At 32.8% G+C, this 17,365-nt stretch overlaps 1 protein-coding gene and 1 long non-coding RNA gene across 6 annotated transcripts in view; both read right to left on the bottom strand.

Annotated features, from left to right (window-relative positions):
- The window catches only part of LOC130052037 (uncharacterized), a 34,966-nt gene extending 18,458 nt beyond the window's left edge, over positions 1-16,508 (bottom strand). Inside the window, exon 1 of the long non-coding RNA XR_008800379.1 lies at positions 10,201-16,508. This is a non-coding gene — a long non-coding RNA (uncharacterized LOC130052037). The remainder of the gene's footprint in view (positions 1-10,200) is intronic.
- Positions 1-17,365, bottom strand: part of LOC125667290 (ETS translocation variant 4-like) — a 59,784-nt gene that overhangs the window by 26,226 nt on the left and 16,193 nt on the right. The gene's annotated exons all lie outside the window — the stretch shown is intronic.

Genomic DNA, 17,365 nt, shown 5'->3' with positions numbered 1-17,365 from the left:
TTACCTCTACACAAAAGAGTTCCTTGTTGCTATAGTAATTTAAGATTCTAGACTTAGACTTAAGTTAAGACAATCTTAGTTAAGATTTGCTTAAGTTTGTTTTGTGATCCATTTAAGTCAGCAATCTTAGCTAAGTTCAAATCTTAATTTAAAGTCAAAATTTTTACTTAACTTTAAGACAGTTTCATGATCCCGGAGCCTGGTGATATCTCCATAAGAGTAAAAGATTCTCGAGAGGGACGTTAAACAATATACAATCAATCAATCACTAATGTTTATTCTTCTGGACAATTCTTGCATGAAAAGGTGAAGATAACAAGCAATGGTCAATCTCATAGCTCCTATAAAGAATACAAAATTAAGAGTTTGACAAACACAGAACTCTGGACATACCAGAGGTAGGATCAGGTGTCTAGGATGAGTAACATCCCCTGTCGATCGGTCACACCTTCCGTGAGCCCTAAATCTTGTTTTACTGTATAATGGTTGTCATTTCACTGCAGTTGTATAAATATAGTACATCTACTTTAACGACTGAGCATTCCCTCAGAAATGCAAGCAGGATGTAAAAATAAAAAATAGATTTCATTTTTGAAAATTAACTCAATTCATGAAGAATGCCAGCATGAATTTCATGAATAGTGCTAACTTGTTCTTCTTAAGAAATACTACATGCGGCTCCTTGAATATCTTCGCAAAAATGTTTAAAGTGTTATGTTAAAAACTAAAAACAAGTCTTGTTTCTGCTCCTGGGGTGTTCTAAATGACCCCAAAATATCTCCCTTCAAGAAACATGGTGCCTCGTTCTCTGATCCGACTTTTACCTAAGGGTACTTTGTGTGAAGTCTAGTTTGAATTGGCCTTGTGATTATTGATAAGGAATTGAAAATGTTGAATGTTTACAAACTGACAGGCAAAAAAACAGATGGGTTATAATGGCCCAACCCCATTGAAAAAAAGCTCCTTCAGTCTTTGAGCCAGGTGAGCTAAAATGTACAGATACATGTAAGTCAATATTGATTTAGCTGCATGGTGTAAATAGATCACTTGCTTTGCTTCACATGCTCTACAAATATTTTGCTTATGTCTATTTAATGAACTTGCTAGAAAAAAAAGTATATCACTAATGTAACACAAGAAGAAGCCTATCCAATGTTATTATATCCTAGCAATGAAAGAGAGACAACTCTCCTTATGGATTTTTTTTTTTTTTTTTGATTTGTATATTGGAAACTTCTCTAAAGCAAAACTATAGCCGTCATTTTGGTGTCGAAAATGTTTGTTGCAAAATTATGATTTACTATTTCAATGACAAACAAAAATAAGACTTATAAACTTTTGCTATTAATATTGAATGAAGCAAAATTACATTATTGTCTACATACAAAAATTGATTTTTATATAATGCTAAATATCAGATAGAACCAAAATCTTTATTTTGATAAAATCTTAGTTATTTTTTATTTTATCAATGACTATGGTTAAAATTATATATGCAAAACTGTCATAATAGCACATTTTTACAACAAAATAAATTTTTTCAGATTTAGAGCTAATATAACTTTAAAGAAAAATACATTGTACCTTTATATTCTTGTTGCCTATGATTCACTGTCGCGAACTTTTATCAAATAAAAATATTTTTGTTTACTTTGAGAGTAAGGAAAAACCTTTAAAAAACCCTACTGTGGCTCCATCTTGAATCCTGAGATCATGGTGTGAATATGATCCTACACTACAATATTTGCATATTGTAACCTTGGAATTTCTTGTGAAGATGATTTTAAGGTAAGGTTTGCGACATTTTGACATGTAGCGAATGAAGTAATGTTGCATATCAGTATGTTCAGTAGGAATTTATCTTTTAAAAATTTACTTTTTAAAAAAGATCGCCCGTGTCATTTTTTGACCAGATGGGCTTATTTTTGTGATGTACGTTTTACATTTTTGGGATCTTTGTATAAAAGGGAATACTAGTGGTATAAAAACTATGCAAGGCAAACTTCTGGGGTAAAAACCTGGTCGAATTAAAAAAAAAAAGTATTATCTATAAGATTATACTAATTGGTAGAAAAAATTTATTTTAAAACACAAAAAATAGCACTTTTCATATCTTGAATAAAATTTAAATTGGTTGCCATGTCAACAAAATATGTATATTGAGCAGCTTTACAAAGTCTATGTCAGAATTTTTTTACTTTAAACATAATATTCGGATCATAAATATTTAAGAAAGCATATAGAATTACTACCCACCAGGCTTTGTTTCCATGGTAACAGATTAAAAAGAATTATTTCATTTATGCGATTTGTCACTTAGTTTTATAACTGTACAACTTTTGAAGAGTGCATTGAGCATTTTCATGAATAAGATACAATTCCAGCCCCAAAATGATATTTATATTTATTTGTCAAGTATTGTAGTATCACATTTATTAAAAATTTAAAAGATGTTGAGTTGTTTTTCTTTCTAAATTCAATACAATATTTTCAATATCCCGTCAGGTTTTCCACGGTCCTGCTTCGTCATAAATTCCGTGTTACATTAACTCGAACCTGTCTTATATACTACATCTTTGAAATAATTTCCCTCTCCTTGTTCCATTGCTTGACTGTAACCTTCGCGACAATATAAAGCCCGGTCAGTGGTGGATCTAGAGGGGGGTACCGTAAAGTTAGTAAAAATGACAGTAATAAATCTGTTTTATGTCGACGTTATGGAAATGTTCCTCAGACAAAATTAAGACTATTTTAAGATGTACTAGAGAAGACCCCTTTTTTTATTCTTACGTGATCATATCAATCGCGTTTTCTACATTTCAAAGTTCATGCGATAAATCGCTCTATCAGCACATGTCATAGCACTGAAATATAAAGTGCATGTAATTAGAGAGCATTGTCAGGTTTATTTTTAAAAATGCTTGTGAATGTCATAAAAATTCCTAGTTTCGTTAATGTCGAACCTTGTCTTTGAGGATACTATTCACAAGTAATGATCGATTATAACAGCATCGAAATAAATCCTACTTTCCCTAGCAAGATTCATACAGATTACATGGTCACAACATAATTTTAATGGAAATTAACAGTATCGCATACTACATATGAATATATAAAAAATTGTAGACTTTTATAATATCAAAGAAACTGATTTATAAATGATCATTTGAGAAACATAATTATTATTTTGTCATAGAGATTTACACATTTGACACTTGACAGCGGTAGTAGATAACAAGTAAATATTATGTCATTTTCCCTCGATTCAACTATGACGTGACACATTTTTTCATTATGACGTCATAAAGTGTGAAGTGCACTGAGGTATATCAAGAGTTATCTCCCTGTTGTTGCAAACCTTACCTTCAAAGAATTTTCCAACATATTCCTATGTAAAACTTTAAACCTCTTCCGTGACCCCATTCTTAACTCTCAAGGGTCATGGGATGAACAAATATCAATCTATATTACACGAAGAGTATGCTTGCATATTATTTTGACTTAATTCATCCTTGTGGGGTTTTTTTGTTTGTTTTTATCGAAAAAGAATTTTCCTCTATCTTTCCATGTTTTAAAATTCTAACCCCACTTGTGGCCCTACAAAGACCCTGGGGGTCATGGGGGGGAGGGGAGAGTCAAACTTGAATTTACATGAGGATGTTTCAATGTTAATATGACAAACAGTAACATTGTTGTTCTTGGGGAAATTTTCACTCAATATTGATATGTAAATCTTAGATCTCCCTACTTGGCCCCACCTTCACCCAGGGGTGGACAAACTTGAATCTGTGGAAGGGAACAGGGTCATTCACTTTAACAAACTTGAATCCCCTTCACCCAAGGATGCTTTGTCTGTAGTTTTGTTAAAATTGGTTCTGTGGTTCTGGTAAAGATGAAATTGTAAACAGTTTACAATAAAAGACAACAAATTTTGATTGGAAAAGCTTTTTAGAGACTTCCTATTAGACATTTAAAACTCAGCAATGTATATACATTTTACTAATTCTGCTGTGTGAATGTCATTTCCAAATCATCACTTTTTACATCCATTAACTTTAATGAACATATCAAATTTGAAATAGCTTACAAATGCAAAAACATTTCGAATTTATCAATTATAATGTAAATCGTGTAGAGTTGAAATATTCTTCTTATATGCAAGATGAATAACACACTGTCACAATATTTCAAACAGAAGTATGTCAATGATGCAGAGCTAAATCTTAAAATTCCTCACTTGTCTGGTGGTCCTGGATTAACTGAAGTCCAGCCTGCTAAAGGTTCACCAGCAATACTTTTACTCGATACTTTTATTCTACGTTGTCATGTATATATGCATGCATCTTTTCTATTTTCATTCTAGTTGTATCTTATTTAATTTTTTAAAAACACTTTTAAGGTATACAAGAATTGAGCATAAAAGCGTTAACCCAGGCTATTGTAGGAGTAAATCATTTGCAGATTTTTGCTGCATGAGGCAAAATTTTGTATTCCCAACACTACACACATATCCTATATTTTGTATTCTTGATTGATTGGTTTGTTATACCTATTTGATTGAATGAAATAAATTTAGAGAATTCAATGAACATAAATAAAGCTGACTCAATCAACGAATGAACTTGCTTCAAAACAGGAAAAGAAAGACAACTCTTTTCGAAGCTTGGCAGATTTAATTGCATGAGGTAATATATTACTTTCTTGAAGCTCCCTCACCAAGATTAATTAGTACAATTTACAACTTCAGATGACATTTGCCAACTTGGGGGAAAAGGACACATGCTACCAACCTCTACTTGGGAACATTCATTTCAGAACTGCTATTGTGAAGATAGATTCCTCATTTCAATATTATGCCTTGGCCTTCCCATAATTCAATGTATATAACATGAATTTTTCTCTCAAGACAGGAAAAGAAAAATATGTGTAAATACAGAAAGGAAAAAAAACTGTCAAAAATACATCTGCTGGAAAAGAGATGTAGTTTAACTGTTTTATGTTATAATAGTGCCAAGGAAAATTCAAGTAATGCACAAGAGAGAAAAAGAGAGTTGTGCGTGTATTTTGTATTATGATTTTTGACTTGATGACACCAAACGCTTTCATCAATGAATCAAGAGCCCCACCATCCATGATCTGGGAAACCATTAGCAGAAGCTGAAATACTTTGAAACAATGAAGAAAAATAAATCCAAGAGTAAAACCAAGGCAACCTCCAATCCAATTATATGAAAATTATCTAAATTATCCCCACAATTAATTATTTACCTTCATATAATGTTTTAGTCATTTCCCCCCAATATAAACAAAGAAATTCTAATGTCAAAATTACAACAAAAGATTGCAAGATGTATGAATGTTATCAATAATATGTCAGTGGTGATTTTTATATAACTGTAAAGATGTTTTGGACATTTTGGTAACAATCTGTAAAAAGATTTTGGCAGCTAATGCCCTTCAAGGATATATGTGAAGTTTATCAATAATAAATAATTTTTCAAGATATTTCAGGCACAATTCACTTGCATTCCATCTTGTTTCCACCAAAAATAGTAGGGTATATTACTGGGTTTGTTTTTTCCTAGCTGTGGCGAGTAATAATGTAAAGTCAGCTCTTATACATGTATTATTATAAAAGTTTGTATATGTAGAAATGTGGTAATATTGCTACAATAAAAACTTTAATCTTATTTTGGATACCATACAAAAACTCTTCATATAGAGTAGATGAAAATATAATTTTAGGAAAAATGCCTGAAATGTGCATGTCCTTAATTATTCAATATTGAATTATCATTTTCATTCTTATGCCTCATTCACATGAAGAATTTAATTTGCATTAAACGTAAGTTAATGCGAATTAAATAAGAACCGCGTTCACACGGAGATTTTAATGCGCATTAGTTTACATCGAATTAAAATTTACGTTCCAGTTTAATGCGAATTAAATTTACTTCACATTAGCTCCGTGTGAACGCAAAGCAAAGCTAATGCGCATTAAATGTAGACGCATGCGTAATGGAAAAATTTGGGTCACATGCATCATACCCGTGGTCAGATAATAATCAATGAAAAGCATGTACAAACAGCATGTCATTAGATAATGTCAGACGTAAATCTGTACTCTGCATCGGCATACCGAGTAATACATTATATGAAAGAAATTGCTTTTAAATACAGAAATGTTTTAAAATAGTGATAATATGATTTTCCTTTTTACATTTTAACAAATATGATGGTTATTGTTAATTTTTTTTTTTATACCAGATGAAGTCATAGTAATTAAAATTATCACAACAGTAGTCAGCAGAATGGTTACAGAGACATTCCGAGGTTTTTCAAACTGGACTCATGAAGAAGAAATATATTGTCTATAGTGAATGCTGGTCGTCAGATGAAATAACAAGTACTTTCTTGGGAACATATATAAACAATCACGACAAAACTCCTTGTCTGCTAAGATCAGTTACAAGTACATTGTACTGAAACATGTAGTACTTTATATACTGTGTTTTGAACAATGAATTCTGTATATCCACACAAAATTCATTAAAATATCTATAAAAATAATTTTTCTATGATATAGTCTATTCTTTCAAAGGGACTGGTTCACGATGTTTGATAAAAAATGTTTTTCAATTTTGATTTTAAAATTTTTAAATATAACTCATTTAGTGTTGGCAGCCAAAATTTTGACCTTCTGAATACAAGAATAAAAGCAATATTTTAGCCTCAAATCTGTGTTATGTAGACAAAGACTCGAGTCTTTTTAAGTATACAAACAAACAAGCGAAATATTTATTTTGTAATATAAAACATCTTTATTTTGCATAGTCACAAATTCTAACTTTTAGATTACATATTTTACCCAAAAATGCTTGAAATGTGAAAGATAATATAAACTTAGATTGATATCCATTTCTTTTGAAAATTTCGTAAACAATAACATACCGCAATCTTTGTTTACAAAACAAATAATAAACTCTCTAAAATGAGCTTCTTTGATAATGTATAAACCTTAATTTTTTTGTGAAATCTTTTAAACACATTAGACAGTAGATTTTGATCATTAAAAGTGAAAAAGAAATTTGTGGGGAAAATCGTGAATCAGTCCCTTTAATTCATTTAGCGCACCCTTTAGAGATACATACGAATTTAATGCGAATTAGTTTACTACGCATTAAATATTACTGCGGTGTGAACGCTATTTAATTCGAATTAATTTAAAACGAATTATTTTACTTTGCATCAAATTTGATGCAAAGTAAAATTTAATGTGCATCCATGTGAATGAGGCATTATTTTGCAACAGGAGGCATCTATTAGATATTATATAAAAGAAAATACAAAAAGAGGAATTACATGTATACATAACAGAAATTATGTACTAGATAGTCATTTTAATCTAGAGCAATGTTTCTGGGTTAGGATCAATGCTCAGGCTGACTTTCTTAAACTTACTTTGCTCCTCATGCTTTTAGTCTGCTACTGCCTTAGTTATGTCTACTTTAATTCAAAAATTAAACAGTGAAGACAACTAAGATTGACAAAAATTGCATTGGAAATGTGTATTCTATCAAATGGGAGGTAACTCTTGCTATTACATTTATTTTTGCCAAATATGGGTTACAATATTTACAAACGGGAAGATAAAATGTAACTTGCTTTGAATTTTGTATTTACAATACTTTTATACTCAAATCTTGACATTTTTTTATTTTTGTAATAATAATTTATTTTTCTTTTAAATATAAAACAGCCTTTCTGACAATACCATATGTTAAGATGAGATAGATGTAAAAAACATATCCTACTAATACTTCATTGTTATTACAAAGATAATATGTTATGAACATCTCTTTTGCAAGAATATAAATTCTTTGTAATATAAAAATAATTGTTTGATTTTTCATAATTTTATTTCAGATGTATTGACGTCATTCTCTAAATGTCAGGGGGGAAAAAAGTATCTTTCCATGTTATATTACATATTAGCACATTTAAATGTTTTTGCCTCTGATATCTTTACTATTTGCAATGATAGCCATTTCCTCATGAATGCGATGTAGATGTGAACAATGTAAAAACATAATACATCTTTTTAATGGTTGGGAATTCTGACAGAAATGAAAATAGAAGTAAACTTTAAAATTAAATTTCAGTTTTGAAAATACATGAGGCAATGCATCACGCCAGCATACTTTTCATGAATCACTAACCAAAACAGAATATCAAAAAATTAAAGTAAGCAAGTACGTGGATGTGTGTGGAAATAACAGAACTTTCTGTTTCATGAATTACATACCTTAAATACTAATGAAAAAATGCGAGATAGAGAAACATTTTATAAGGACTTTTCAACCAAAACTTAATAGTTTAATGTAACACAACTATTTTCTTTATATGCATTAACCCAACTTATTTTTTTATATATATTATACATAATTATGTATGGGAAAAGAATGACATCATACATAAGCTTCTAACATTATGATGTCACAATTAACAGTACAAATTATCAGAACTTTTGTTCCGCTATAAATTGATGATACAACGTCACTATGTTACTATATGTAAAGCTTCTGAAGATTGGAAATGAAAGCCCCAAAGCATTCATAAACATCTTTTGTGTTTCTTTTTTCACTTTTTTATTAACTAACAAGCACATGCATACTATATCAAGCTGTCTTAAACTGTGTTTGGTATATTTTTCAATATATGCAAGAGTAAACTAAAGTCATAAGATAGGCACTATTTTGTTATGAAATAACTGCACTTGCTATATATAAACTTGACATCTTTGTAGTTCATTCCAGACTTATCCATCATTAGTTAACAACTGTGTCAAAGTTGATGTTTTCATGGTCAACAAGATGTGTTTGTGAAACACAAATGCCCGATAATGGCCAATTCCGAAGATGGCCAAGGTCACAAGGGCAAATATCTTGGTACCAGTAGAAAGATCTTGTGAAAAGAAATGCTCATGTACAATATGAAACCTCTAATATTTACCATTTACAAGTTATGACCAATGTAAAAAAAAAAATTAAAGTAGGTCAAATGTCAAGGTCAAAAGGTTCAATACCAACGGAAAGATCTTGTAACAAGGAATACTCATGTGAAATATCAAAGCTCTATCACTAACTGTTTAAAAGTTATTAGCAAGGTTAAAGTTTTCAAAAAGTAGGTCAAACTCCAAGGTCAAGGTCACGGGGTCAAAAATGTTGGTACCCACGGAAAGGTCTTGTCACAAGGAATACTCATGTGAAATATCAAAGCTCTATCACCTACTGCTCAAAAGGTATTAGCAAGGTTAAAGTTTCAGACAGAATGACAAAAACAATATGCCCCCCGATCTTCGATCTCGGGGGCATAAAAAATCCCTTGCAGCTTGCTAATGAATTAAAAGGAAGGTACCCCTGACCAACCAAAGCTTTAACCTCCACCTCAGCAAATAGCTCTATAAGGTATCTATATTCTATAGTACAAAAATTCAGACCATCATACCACATCTGACAATATAACACCAAACAAGCCTACCCCAACAAAGGACAGTATGTGACTTTTGCCGAAGCAGTCCAACCGAGTTAAGTGAAATCTATGTATACTGTACAACAGATGAGCCTATATCTACGAAAATTTAAAACTTCATCATTGTCCGATTCAGGTCAATTAACCATCAAACACCCTAATGAATTTCAATTTGATCAGTTTTACTCTTTTATCTTAACTTCAATAACAACACGAAGCAAGTCATGAATGGTTGTAAATTAATTTAAACACTCCATCCTTCTGTGGTTACAGTTGTATCACACTTAGTTCATTAACAACTCTAACATTTGGATCTAATCATTGCTATTGTAAAGATAAAGAAATTTAGCATAATCAATAGGAATGCATTTTTTCATCGTCATTTACAAACTTGTGAAAAATCATTATGAAATTGTGCATAGGAAGGCTTTGGACACAAAAGTATATGATGAATGAAAGTTTTACAACTGATCTCATTCTTCATAACTATTATAGCTAAGTTAGCTAATTAAATCTTGAAATGTCAATAGTACAGTGCAAATTTCCTCATTTACACCTTACTGCTAGGTAAACATTCAATAAACAATTCTTGAATTAAAGCATTAATGATTTCTTATTAAAAAAAATGTATTTAAACTTTCTTCACAAACAAAACTTCAATGCACTCACCAAATGTATCTTTGAGCAACTATTGATATCCAAAAATGTTCTAATACTACCAGCATGCAATACAAGATAATAACATTCTCAGACTCCCTGGTTGATGCTGCAAGATGATTGGAAGTCAACAACCACAGGTTGACCAATCAGAAGTGAGATCAGACAACAAGGAAGTAGAATTTGTGTCCTTTGATCAATAGAATCAGTAGAGTTTTGACAGAGAGCCTTTGGATCAATATCTATAATGCCTGTAGCTTAAGTAGAGTAGGTTCAAACACTGCAGCCAGCATGCTGCAATCACGAAAAAATCATAATTTACATGGCTCTTTCTCCATAAAATACTAATTGGATTAAACAGCACTGGGTGATAGAATTCTCTTTGTTGAACTTAGTTGATACAGAAGATCACCATTTTCTCATCCATAGATCTGATGTTTCTTTCTGTAGTAAACAAAGGAGGAGTCCACATCAGAGAAATCTGATATGAGGGGAAAGTGGAGGATATCTACAACAAGAGGCCCATGGGCAACATCGCTCACCTGAGTCACCTTGGCCCATATCTGAAGACTTTCCATATATATTTCCATGTAAAACCTTAGTCCCTATTTTGACCCCAACTACCCCTTTTTGCAAACTTGAATCTACACTATGTCAGAAAGCTTTCATGTAAATGTCAACTTCTTTGGCCCAATGGTTCTTGAGAAGGAAGATTTTTAAAGATTTTCCCTATATTTGTATGTAAAACTTTGACACCCCCCCCCCCCCCACTTGTGGCCCCATCCTACCCTACGGGGCCATGATTTGAACAAACTTGAATCTGCACCATGCCAGAAAGTTTTCATGTAAAAATCAGCTTTTCTGGCTCATTGGTTCTTGAGAAGAAGATTTTTCCTATATATTAGTATGTAAAACTTTGATCCCCTATTGTGGTCCCATCCAACCCCCGGGGCCCATGATTTGAACAAACTTGAATCTGCATTATGTCAGGAAGCTTTCATGTAAATCTCAGCTTTTCTGGCTTAGTGGTTCTTAAGAAGATTTTTAAAGTTTTTTCTTATATATTTGTATGTAAAATTTGATCCCCCCTTGTGGCCCCATCCTACCCCGGGGGCCATGATTTGAACAAACTTGAATCTGCAATATGCCAGGAAGCTTTCAGTTAAATTTCAGCTCTTCTGGCCCAGTGGTTCTTGAGAAGAGGATTTTTAAATGACCCCACTCTATTTTTGCATTTTTGTGATTATCTCCCCTTTGAAAGGGACATGGTCCTTCATTTGAACAAACTTGAAAGCCCTTCACCCAAGGATGCTTTTGGCCAAGTTTGGTTGAAATTGGCCCAGTAGTTCTGAAGAAGAAGATAAAATTGTGAAAAGTTTACAACAATGACAGACAACGACGGACAAATTTTGATCAGAAAAGCTCACTTGAACCTTCGGTTCAGGTGAACTAAAAATGTTTTGAAAATGAAAATGATCAAATTTAATTACCTTATTTAGTTGAAAAATGTAGTATAAATAATCTGGAGAAAAATGAATCAAAACACCTGTTAGACTTGAACCCGTGATCTATACAGGTCAGCAATCAACACGTTAAACTACTGAGTTACCCAGCTAGGTAATTAGATTTAAAACAAATATCAAAGTACTGCTGATACTTACATTCTTGTTTAGTACCCCTGACCAACTGAACTTCTTCCAAATACACAACTCTAGTTGGTGTACAACAAAATAACTGAATTCCATTAAAAATAAAAGAAGAAAAAGATGTGTTTGTGACACTGATGCCCCAATTAACAACAAAGTAGAACCAGGTCAATGTTAAAATTCACAAGGTCAAACATTTTGGTGTCAATGGAAAGGTCTTGTTACAAGAAATACACATACCAAATATCAAAGCTCTACCACTTATGGTGTAAAAAATGTGACCAAGGTTAAAGTTGTTAGCCACAGATAGACATGTGGACAGGCCAAAAACTATAATATGCATTGGGGGCATAAAAAAGATGTGAGAAGCCCATCTGTAGCTACCAGTGAATTCATAGAAGATCTCAAGATTTGTTATCATTGTTTGAAAATTTCAAAGCAAAAATTGGGGAAAATACCTGCTTTTTAGCATTGGGAATGGGGCTTTATTTCGACCCCCTACAGACCCTAAAAAAGTCCCTGCATATATCATCATATCTTTTATGATTAAATCAATTCGTATTGATTTGAGAACTATTTCAGGATGTAGTGAGCCACCTTAATGGGAGATTTGTCAGGCGTTCAATACAATTGTAAAACTCTAGTTTTCCTGATTTTGATGAAATTGAACAATAACTTCCATGGTCAGCCTTCAAGACTTGTGGTAAATAATGGGTAAGCTGTGGTTTCACACATGTATACACAGAGGCTTGCAACTTCACAATTTTACCAAACTGTCCACTCCAATGAAATTACACAAAACTGCTTTGACCTGGGTAAATACCTTCAATATAAAAGTTTGCTTGTTTATACTACCAAATCAGAAGACCAAACTGAAAAAATGACCCCTCTCTCCATTTGAACAAACCTGTTTGATCAATTATTTAGTTTCATACTTTCAAATTTAGAAAAATGCTGCCATACATATTTTTTCCATCTTACCATTTGCATACATGTTACAAACAAACAAATATAATTGCATTGTCTGTCGCTATTGCCCAACTTGTATTTAATATGGGGCGAACAAACTGATTAACTATAAGCGTTCTACAGTGTTTTTTCACCAATTTGGGACTGGGGCCCTTTCAATTGGGAAAAATAGCGACAAAACAAGAAAATTGAGAAAATTCATCTTTATTGAAATTTCATGATTTCCATGATGACATCATTTAATTATACATTTCCGGAAGAAGGATATCTTTTTGTTTGAATCTTTTGGTTTTTTTAGTAAGCTTCTTTACATAATGTTATGTGACATGACTACTGAATCTACCAGTTAGAACACGATGCATTCATTACCGGAAGAGCTATCATGAAATACATGATACATGATACGTAATATTTAAATAACTCGTACAAAGATTTTTTTTTTTAAATTACGATTGGGAATGTTTTGGCCCAAAATTGGGAAAATATTAGGGAATTTCCGATTGGGACTGGGGCCGAATTTCGGCCCCAAATCAGGCCCAAAAAAACCCACTGGTTCTACCAAACATTGTGGTCTCTGAAATTGGCGACAAGACAGCTCAGGTATCATGATGCGATCTACTGTATACATATCAATAACAGGGTAGTATGAAAGTCCGGGGTACTACGAAATAGGACAAACTCTGCCAAGAGGGAGATGAGAGTAAGAAAGTCTGACATTTGGCTTGCTAAGATGAAAACCTACCTAGTATAGTCAATGTATGTGTGAGGTGTAAGATAACTTTGTACAATACACAAGGTTGTAAGCATCTCCTTGGTAAAACACTTGCATAAAATAGTCTTACATGGAGTATAGCAGTGCTTTACGATAAATTGTTTTTGTGATTGGGCAAGGTATTCATCCTCACCTCCTTACCCATTCAGGGAAGGGTTTTCCCGTGAACCCCAATATCTGAAATATACATAATGCTTCAAATGTGAGGTATTTCTGCCGATCATATTAATAGAAAGTCAGAAAGTCGTGCGTAGTATATTGCAATCTACTTATACATAACTTATTGACATTGATAGTTTATCCAGCATGTTTATTTCTATTCTAAACACCGCAGTGTGTCAAACATGGTGAAAGGGACAAAAATCAAACCCAGAGACTGTCTACTACCTAGTAAATTTCCAAAACGAACAGGAATAATTGCTGGAAATCACTTGCAGTTCGGTTTTCTTGTTTGTGCAGGCATGGTAATTTCAGATTAGGAACATGCACACTTAATTAAGTAAGTACCATAGAAATTCAATGCAATATTACTTGGACCAATGTTGAAAAAAACATGTCTCAATTCATTGACCATGTTCTTGTCCTTGATGACAAGAAAGGTGAAATTTTCTACGAAATCTCTCATCTTCAGGCGTTTGTTCACTTTAACTCTCTTCTGAGAATTATTGTTACACTCATTATGCCAATTTCGAGATAAGAGCTCTTTTTGTTTAGGTGATGTATTTAGTGAACTTTGAATGCGTAAGTGGGACAGATTGGACCTACATTCTGTGAGGAAGACAATAAAATGTAAAAAAAAAAAATGGCTCCTGTTGAAATATATGTAAATGTAGGATATGCAAAACATTACTGAAAGAAATGTTTTACTACAGTGAAAAAAAAAACAACCAATGTCACATTTGCAAGTTATAGCCTAAATATGATTAATCTACATATGAGCAAAGAAATAGCATGATATAATAAAAATACCCAACTTCCGAGATATTAGCTCTTCTGTGATGAAGGTACGTACAGTGTTCTGTTGAACGCTTGGGTGGGTACAAGATGTATACATATACTATAGATTAGCTATGTAAATACGGATAAAGTATTGAAAGTGTAAATTTTGTTTATATCAGCTGTTGGTATACATTAACCTGACCATATCAAGAATAATATTTGTTTCAATTAGGCCATTAAATTAAACATGAAATGATTTTTTATTTCCTCCTCTGCACGATTGATATTTCAATCAAAGAAAAATAGTATCAAATACTCTTAAACTTACTAATATTGTGTTCCTACAATTTGGGTGGTTGCAAGTTCTAAAGGTCTGATAAAAGGCCTTTAGACAATATATGAAGGCAGTGATAAGCATTTGTACCCACCACGTGTGGACGATAGTATGTTTTGTGTCTCATTGTGCGTAAGAGTTCCACAAAGGGAAAGAACTATTGGGCAACTCGGAAATTGCGTATTCTCTGTACATCTGATTACTCCCACAATACTGATCGTTTACTTAATTTGCGTATCAGTCGAATTTGGGTGATGACACTCCCACATGTGAACAAATTGTTTCGCACATTACCGTGTACGAGAGTTCTCTAAAGGGCAATTACTCTGACGTATCTCAAAACTTGCGTATTGGTATCAGTGATAATGCACCAACAAGAAATCCACTTACTTACATGATTTTGAAAATCTCATATAAAATGTCTTAGTTCCCGTCAAGGGTTGATCCACAAAAAGGCATAAGAAGAAATGAAAAACTTTGAGGGCAATGCATCAAAGAGTATACATGTATCATAGACTGGGTCAAAAGAAAAGCTCAGACAGCCCATTGCAGACAGATACACTTATGGGCACCAACTACAAAACCCTCTGTTTTTGTTCATATTTATACAAAATGTAATCATCCAAGTACATGTACTACTGATTTGCACCCAAAAAAAAAAAAAAAAGAAACACCAATAAGCGAGACCCAAAATTTATAATAGATGAATACTTTCATCTTCTTTCTAAACTTTCATGAGTGTTTATCATCATCTCTGTGTGTGTGTCCTTGCCCCCTTTCTCTCCCCTCCTCCCCATTTCTCATCCCTCCCCTCCTCCCGCCCCCTTTCTCTTCCCTCTTCCCCATTTCTCATCCCTCCTCCCGCCCCCTTTCTCTCCCCCCTCCCTCCCCATTTCTCATCCCCCCTTCACCTTTTCCTCCTCATTTACGAAATTTAAAAAGCAATCAGAAAATTGTGCACACACTTAATTTCAAAAAAGATTTTAGGACAAATTATGCCCTTCACAATATTGACAGCAGCTATAACAGAGACTCAAATTCAACCTAGTTAGATAAAATTACCAATCCAACTAATCTATATACATAACATACTATATCATAACTTTAACAAAAAGAGAGTAAATATTATCGTCTGGTTAAAATACTTCTGGTTTTGGGGTTTTATTATTATTATTTATCTTTGTGTGTGTGTGTGTGTTCCACACCACGTGTTGTTGTTTCAACACGTTGCAAGAATAAGGTACGAATATTAATAATAGACTTAGCCTAGATCTATCCAATACAAAATGCAATGGGTGAAATACATTATCCTTTGATGTTGCAGTTTCATACATGTATTATCCCTGACAAAAGATACATAGCTTAGGTAAAATGTATATACCCCGGAAGCGTGCCAATTGTGTAATTTTATCTCCACTTCCTGGTTGCGTAGGTAACAAGAAAAAATGAATGAAACTTTATAAAAGTTTCGTAAGTTTAAAATCAGAATATCTACATGTAACCTCTATTCAATTTTACCTGCTAGGATCAAAAGATCAAGGTTATTCTTTGTAGTTGAACTTGCTGCCATGTTTTTGATAGGGTACCGATTCTATACGCGCATGAAGGTGAACATGCCGGAAATAAATTTAGAGAAGAAAATAATCCGTACAATTTCCAGTTATTTGTCAAAAATATCTAGAACATATTAGAGGACAGTTATACACCATGATTATTTAAATACAAACTAAACGTTAAAACTCTCTTATAAATATGATATGTCTAAATCAAGTGATTTGTGTTTGTGTTTTTGTTGGAACACGTTGAGCGCGGAGTAATTTTTCATTCAGGCTGCTACAGGTGCGCTCAGTGCGTTTGCAGTTCAGGTTGATCTACGATACATTTCCGCCTTCTAGAAGTGTACACTGTTTGAATGTCCATTCATACTTCCAGCGTAAAATCCCTTTAGATCATAGTTCGAGTAACATGTCATACTATTATTACGTTATCAAAGATATTTTTAGCTACTGTTCAGCACAACGAAACAGCCTCAACAGGACAACGCTACGACAGACTACGTATAACAACTAAAGGAAAAATATATAGGCTACATTAATGCAACATGAAATGAACATATTTTTTATAAACATATAATGTGTACATATAAAAAAAAACAAAAAAAAACTATCAAAACAGAAGATGGATGCCATTCTTGATTGGTTTTGCCTAAAGAAATGGAATTTTAAAGTTCTATACGAGTTATCTTTCATTGTACATGTTACAAGTGGCCACTTGACACATCAGTCCAAAGTGGTTTCCTAAAGTACTTCAACTGTGTTGAAAGGAAATAATCCAAACTCTTCACTTATTATTAAGCAGTCTAGTGTAAATGACAGTGGCTAACACTATGAAAGAAAGTGGATATGCAGTTAAATTTTTAAAGCTGAGAATATAACTGATACGCTGCTTTACATATAATGACCCTTGTCAGCTCACTCTTTATAGGATGTGCAGAATTGCTAATTCATTGCATCTGTA

The sequence above is a fragment of the Ostrea edulis genome, chromosome 2, assembly GCF_947568905.1.
Source record: "Ostrea edulis chromosome 2, xbOstEdul1.1, whole genome shotgun sequence".
Classification (NCBI taxonomy): Eukaryota; Metazoa; Mollusca; class Bivalvia; order Ostreida; family Ostreidae; genus Ostrea; species Ostrea edulis.
The sequence above is the reverse complement of the archived record's forward strand: the minus strand, read 5'-3'. Positions and strand labels throughout refer to the sequence as shown.